General features: G+C 39.8%; 1 long non-coding RNA gene across 2 annotated transcripts in view; it reads right to left on the bottom strand.

Annotated features, from left to right (window-relative positions):
- Window positions 1–1,320: 1,320 nt before the first annotated feature.
- Window positions 1,321–7,551, bottom strand: part of LOC138146917 (uncharacterized) — a 32,505-nt gene continuing 26,274 nt past the window's right edge. For both annotated transcript variants that reach the window (XR_011164640.1, XR_011164641.1), the window contains exons 2-3: window positions 4,968–5,080; window positions 1,321–1,804 (exon numbers count right to left, since the gene is read on the bottom strand). This is a non-coding gene — a long non-coding RNA (uncharacterized lncRNA). The remainder of the gene's footprint in view (window positions 1,805–4,967; window positions 5,081–7,551) is intronic.

Below are 7,551 nucleotides of genomic sequence, written 5' to 3'. Positions count from 1 at the left end.
TCAAGAATGAAGGACAAACCACACAACCACAACATGGAAATATATTTTATAAGGCTGCCCATGTATAACCTATATAAAATTGCTTGCCTTCTCTATGGGGGGGAGGCTTTGGTATATTCTGGTCAAGAAGAACAGGAAAGGGCATGTTAATGATGAGCCATGTTAATGGACGACAGAGACAGAAGAATAACTCAGCTTTTCTTTTTGGTTCAGCTTCTCTATGAAGAAGAACGTATTTCTATCTGGAGAGAGTAGAATAAATATAAGAAAATACCTCCTAAGAATTAGAGGTGTCCCAAAGTGGAATCAGGTGAGAGGTAGTGAGCTTCCTTATTACTTATCAAGCACATTGTAGAAGATTATCTTATTTGCACTAAGTGGCTTCTGGTGTTTCTTCCAGTTCTGAATGTCTGTGATTATATGAACTATTGAGCATTAAAGGCCTGTACTGGTGAGGGGATGGAAAGAGAACACCAAGGTTGAGTTCATGTACATAGGACCAATTTAAGTACATCGCAGAGTATTGCAGGGACTTGTAGTTGTGAGTGAGGTGCCACTCCTGGTCAGCTCATGGGAAATGGAAGAAGTGCCAGGAGACTGGAGAAGGGGAAAAGAGTGGGGAGGGAGGATGTAGTTTCTGGACAGCTGCTTTGAGGTGAGTTGGAGCTTGATCCCCTTGAAAAATGTAAAAGGTTCTATTAAACAGACAGTTTGTGAACACTCAAAAATCTACCTATCACAATAGATTGTCTAAGTTGTATTCCACATACAACACTTCAGTTAATACTTATCATTATCATTATTTTGGCATTGACCTGCTAATTTGTCAACTTTGAGAATGACACCTAGGTTGTGAGTTCTGATGACTAGAACCTCAGAAGTTAAGGAGAAGTTAGAAAGGAAGGAGGGTTTTTATTGGGGGGGGGGGGAGTTCTGGACATGTTGAGTTTAAGATGTCTATGTGATGGGCGGCCAAGTGGCGCGGTGAGTAAGAGCGCCAGCTCCAGAGTTGGGAGACCTGGGTTTGGTTCTGGTCTCAGATACTTAACACCCACACAAAATAACTGGCCGTGTAACCTTGAGCAAGTTACTTAATCCCAATTGCTTAAAAAAAGATGTCTATGGGATGCCCAGCTAGAAATGTCGAATAGGCAATGGGAGAAGTAGGACTGGGTGTCAGTGGATAAGATGTGAGAATTAGCAGCATAGAGATGATAATTGAATCCATGGGAGCTGGTGAGATCAACAGTTAAAAAGGAGAGAGAGAGAGAAGAGAAGAGGGTCCAGGGCATAGACTGGATGAAAGTCAGAAGATCTTTATTCAATTCAGACTCTACTACATGTATGACCTTGGGAATGTCAGTCTCTGAGGTTCAAGTCTCATCTGTGAAATGGTATTAATAATCCTTGTACTATCTTACATCACAGAAGGGTTATGCAGAACAGACAACATAATGTTCTATGTTCAAAGTCATGTGAGATATTATTTTTATAATGAAAATATGTCAAACGACAAACATTTTAAAAGGACATGGACCTAAATATCCAGCAAAAAACTGTCCCTGCTTGCCAAATATCAATCATGACATATGGCCTTAAAGAAACTGAGCAGTGGGATTAAGAGAAATGTGGTAAACCTCCTAAATATTTTTAGATGGGTAGAAAAAACAGTGGCTAAAAGAGAAGCTAGATAACTACTTAATGTTAAGGGATGCTATTGAAAGGATTCTTCCATGCAGAGGGAGGTTGAATTAGTAAACCTCTGAGAGTCATTCTTGCAGTTTTCAGGCATGGTCCCCTGGAGCTAAAACGTAAGGAGAAGAGACTTTGAAATCAACTGATCAGTCAATAAGCATTTATTAAACACCCACTAAATGTCAGACAGAAATGAAGTTGTAACTGCTTTCAAGGAGTTTGCACTCTATGAGGGAGGCTACAGGTGGGTTATGATAGCAGGGCCTGTCTTTTACCTTTCTTTGTAACCTCAGTGTTTGGCACAGTGCCTCATATATAAATGCTGGTTGACCAACCGACTCTCTATATAAAATGATATGTACAAAATAAACATAAGGTAGTAGAAAGGGGGTAAAAAGTCACCAACCAGTTGGGAGACCAGGTAAAGCTTCCTCTATAACATATTTTAAAATTTGGGGATGTGAATTTGTTTAAAAAAATACATTCTATGTTAATATAATTGGTTTCCTTTGTAATGCTATATATTTTATGCATGTAAAAACACTAGTCTGTGAAGGGGTCTGCAGGCTTCACCACACTGCCAAAGGGGACCATGGTACACAGAACAGCTGAGATCCCTTGCTCTCTAGAAGATGGTACTAGAGCTAGTCCATAGAAACGAGGGGTTCTATGAGGAGGGAGTGGCTTCCAGTCACAGGGGACAGCCAGTACAATGAGATATTGAAAGACCCTCATGTCCCAGAAAACCAATGGACTATGCTTTGACTTGAAAGCATTTGAAGGCCCTGTCATTTCACAGTCCCGTGCTCCCACCCCTGATCTCAGCAGCCAACCTACTTAACAGGGCATGACAAATTCCTCCCTTCCTTTCTTGGTGTAGAACTGGCTGTAGTTGCTTGTGGAGATGGCTTCCCTCCCCATGTAATTCCTCCTGACTGGCTGGGCCAGTCGAGCAGGTCTTGGTATGTGTGTGTGGGCATTACCATGCCAGCTACCTCTCAATGTAAACAGCAAACAAAATCTGTCTTTCTTCACCCTAACATCCCCCCTTTCTCCATTTCCCAGAGTGTATTAGAGAAGCCAAGTAATCTTTTTTGTCCCTAATTACTATAATAAAAAAAATCTCAGCATCGGAAAAGGGACCTCAGAGCCGAGCCAGTCCAACTGGTACCTGAAGGGGAATCTCCTCTCCCACTTCTCTAAGGACTTGCTCATGTATCTTCTGTTTGAAGACCTTCAGCATGCAGGGAATCTGCTCTCCTCCAAGGCAGCCAGTCTGCTTTTAGTCAGCTCCAAGCATTTGTGCTGATTGAGCTCATACTGAACGGCCTCTACCATGTCTACCCATCGCTTCTCTGTTCTCTAGGGCCAAACAGGACAAGCTGAACTGTACATTCACTTGATAATGATGACAATCATTACTAGCATTTATGTAGCACTTTACATATGTGTTCTCATTTAATCTTTAAAACAACCCTTTGAAGTTGCTTCTATTATCATTTCTATTTTACAGATGAGAAAACTGAGGCTGAGGTTGTCAGTGAATGACCTTTTCTTAAATGCCTGCTTAAGTGACTTGCCCAGGGTCACACACTAGTAAATGTCTGAGGCAGGATTTGAACTCAGACTTTTATGACCCCAGGTCTAGTGTCTTATCCATTGTACCACCGAGCTGCATACACAACAGCTCTGTAAGTGCTTGAATAATCAATAATCATCTCCTTTCAAAAAGCTTGTCTCTAGGCTAAAATTCCCAGTAATTTCCACCAATCCTCAGTCAGTTTCAAGTGCTCTTCACCATCTTGGTCACCTTCCTATGGATATGTTCCTGTTTGTTAATATTCTTCCTAGAGTGGTACCCAGAACTGAATATAGCATTCTAGTTCTAGTCTTACTGGGGCAGAGCACTGTGAAATCAGACTCACTAGGGTAAGGTTGGTAAGATGGCCTTCCTAGGGTCTTTTAGATTATCCCATACCTACTCCTTTTTTAAATTTTTTTTTTGGAGAGGCAGAAGGCAAGGCAATTGTGGCTGTGACTTGCCCAAGGTCACACAGCTAGTTTTTGTGTTAAGCGTCTGAGGTCATATTTGAACTCAGGTCCTCCTGACTCCAGGGTCGGTGCTCTAGTCACTGCACCACCTAGCTGCACCCATACCAACTCTTAAAGTTAATACAGTTCCTTGGGGGTTGTTTTCTCTTTGACCTGCTGTGTGAGCCTGGACAAGTCATTTCACATCTTTTAGTCATTTCCTTACCCATAAAATGTATCATAGTCTCATAGTTTTAAGGTTATCTAATCTATCCCTTCATTAAAAAGATGAGGAACTGAGGCCTAGAGAGTACAATGACTTTCTGAAGATCACACAAATAGTTAATGCCAGAATTGACAGAGTGCTATCTGTCATATCAGGGTCATTGTCAGGAAAGTGCTTTGTTATACCTTAAAGCACTGTAGAAATAGGATATCTATTATTATCACTATCATTGCTGTACATACTGTCTTTGCTCAGGAATTTTTGTATCTCAGGACATCTCTCCTTGGATATTCTCTCAGGCAAGTAGCAAGTATCACTGAATGGGCTGGATCTTATTTTGAGAAGTCTTGGAAATAGGGGAGGTCAAGAGTAGCTCTCCTCATTTGCCTCTTCTTCATCCCCACCATCACCTACTGTAATTATGGTTCTATGATTTCCTACAAATTGGAAGGAGCCTTCTATAGTCTCCAAAGAGTCTCCCCCATCATGTTCGTGATGATTATGTTCAGACAACATGGTCTGAAATTCTTTATTCTGCAAATAACCATGCCTCTCTGGACCTAATTTCTGCCCATGATTAACATTATAGATTTGGATTAACTGATTTCTAAGATTCCTTCCCACTCTACATTCTAGGATTCTAAGATTTTAAGGGTTTTTCTCATCTTCTGAAATTTCATAGTTGGAGATTCATTTGGGCCAGCAAACATTCTATTTTAAACAATCAAAACAATGGCTCCCATTTATAGAATGCTTTAGAGTTTACAAAACACTTTACTCATTATGATCTTATGAGATAGGTAGCACAAATATTATTATCCTTGTTTTATTTATGTGGCAACTAAGGCATAAAGAACTGAAAAGCTGGCCCATGGTAACAGAACCAGTATGTGCTGGGTTTGAGACCCTAACCTAGTCTTCTGCCATCCTGTTGTCTTTTCACCATACTACACCACAAATTCTCCCTGGAATCTAGCATAAGACTTAGACAGGGGGTTGGCTTTCTTGCAAATACCTTGCAGAGATCTGGAGGACTGAGGGAAAGAAGTCTGGAATGTGGGCAGGCAGCATGGGGTGTGGGTAGTGGTAGTAACTCTGAGTAGCTCCAGGTTAATGGATATCTAGCACCTGAGAAAGAAGAAACACTGCATGATGAGATCTGAATTTGGAAGTCCAGGTTTGAAGGCACCATAAACACATTTCAGCCACTTTATAATTTTATCTTGGATCTAGTCTCAGCTACATTGGGACCTCTCTTTTCAGGGCCCTGGGTAAATTTAACTTCATTTTATCTCACCTGCCTTCATTTTCTCATCTGAACCACAGGAAAACTGCCTCCAGGGTTTTCCAGGAGGTAGAAACAGATACTGAAAAGAGATGATGTGTTAAATAGATCAGGTTCCTAAGATCTGGAGCTGAAAAGACCTTAGAGATTATCTAGCTTCTCCTTCATTTTTCAGAAGAGGAAACTGAGGCCCAAGGATATTATTTGACTTGTTTAAAATCACAGACATAGTCAGTAGCATATCTGTGATTCAAACCCAGGTTCTTAGTTTCCAAATCCTGTACTCTTCCCCAAAGGCCCCATTACAAAATGCTAAGTAAACAAAATATAATCTGACAGTCACTCCAAGGTGAAAGAAACTTGGAGAAGAATGTGCAAAAAATTCCATCTGACCAGACAGGTGTGCCTTTATCAACACCAGCTTCTAACAAAGGAGATGGTGCTAATATTCACAGCTTACCTTCCTAAGGAAAATTTCCTTAGGAAGGTTAATTAGAATTAACTATTCAGTTAATTCTACCCCAATTGCTTTCCACAAACATTTATTAGGCACCCACTGTGTGCAAGGTGCTTGGTATAGAGGTAGACAATCTTTGCCTTCAAAAAGCTTACAGTCTAATGAGTGGTGTACATTATACATATATAAGTATAATGCTAATTAGAATATAATAAAAACAAAAATACTTGCAAAGTTGAGGGGAGAAATGACTTTTAGCTGGTATAAAATGTAGGTTAGAGTTGGAGGAGAATCTTATATGCCAAGATATTTCTCCTTTATTCTGTGGGTAATGAGAGCCACTGAGGACCTCTGAGCAAAGTCATGGTGAGACCTATGATTTGGAAAGACTTTTATTTTTTTATTTCATTTTTAAACATATTGATTTTAAACATTATTTTCTTTTAAAATTTTGAGTTCCAGATTCTCCCTTCCCTCCCATTCCACACCCACAGAAAAGGCAAACAATATGATAACAATTATTCATGTGAAATAATGCAAAACTTATTTCCATATTAGCCATATCTTGAAAAGAAGCAAAAAAAAAAAAAAGTAAAAAAATCGTACTTCAGTTTGTACTCAGAGTTCATCAGCTCTCTCTCTGGGAGCAGATAGAACTGTTTCATCATGAATCCTCTGGAATTGTCTTGGATCACTGTAGATCCCTGGGATCAGAGTAGCCAAGTCTTTCACAGTTGATCCTCACTACAATATTGCTATTACTGTGCACAATGATCTCCCAAATCCTTCTCACTTTGCATCACTTCATACAGGTCTTGGCATGTTGTTGTTTTTTTCCTGAAACCACTATCCCCTTCCCCACCCTGCCTTGTCATTTCTTATAGCAAAGTGGTACTCCATCATCTCATGTGAGCAACATGTTCAGCCATTCCCCAGTTGATGGGCATCCCCTTGATTTTCAATTCTTTGCCACCACAAAAAGAGTTGCTATAAATATTTTTGTACAGATAGCTCCTTTTCTATTTTCTTTGATCTCTTTGGGATACAGACCCAATACAGTGGTATTGCTGGGTCAGACATGCACAGTTTTATAGCACTTTGGGGATAGTTCCAGATTGTTTTCCAGAATGGTTGACCCAGCATACTCCATCAACAATTCTTTATCCCCTCCAGAATTTGTCATTTCTGATAGATATGAGGTCATATCTCAGAGTTATTTTCATTTGTCTTTCTCTTATCAATAATGATTTAGAGCATTTTTCCCCCAAAACTATAGATAGTTTTGATTTCTTCTTCTGAAAACTACCTGTTCATATCCTTTGACCATTTATCAAATAGCTCTTCCGTCTATAATTTTGACTCAGTTCCCTATATATTTTATATATTCCCTATATATATATATATATATCAGAGAAATGCTGTAAAACTTTTTGATATTTCTTCCTTGTCTATGGTTCCATTTAGCAAAATATACTTTTTCTGATTATCTCTTTCAATTAGGTCTAATTGTGCTTTTGCTTCGTCTGAGATCACACTTGCTTCCCCTGATCTCTTCACTTCAGAGGAAGCTTAATAAACTCTGCTCCAGTCCTTCGTTTCATCTCTGTGTGTGTCCTTCGGTCCTGAGTGTGTCTCTTGTACATAACATATTGTTGAATCCTGGTTTCCAAACCATTCTGCTGTCTACTTCCCGTCCTATGGGTTAGCTCATCTCATTCACATTCAGTTATGATAATTAACTGTGCATTTCCTTCCATGCCATTCTTCTTGGTTTATCCTCCTCTCTTTCTTTTTTTTCTGTCCCTCATCAAAAGTCTGTCTCACTTCCAACTGCTGCCTACCCCAATCCATCCTCCC

Source organism: Petaurus breviceps, unplaced genomic scaffold (assembly GCF_028583685.1).
Source record: "Petaurus breviceps papuanus isolate PSGF00001 unplaced genomic scaffold, PetGlider_PUasm1.0 90775, whole genome shotgun sequence".
NCBI classification, from domain to species: domain Eukaryota; kingdom Metazoa; phylum Chordata; class Mammalia; order Diprotodontia; family Petauridae; genus Petaurus; species Petaurus breviceps.
The sequence above is the reverse complement of the archived record's forward strand: the minus strand, read 5'-3'. Positions and strand labels throughout refer to the sequence as shown.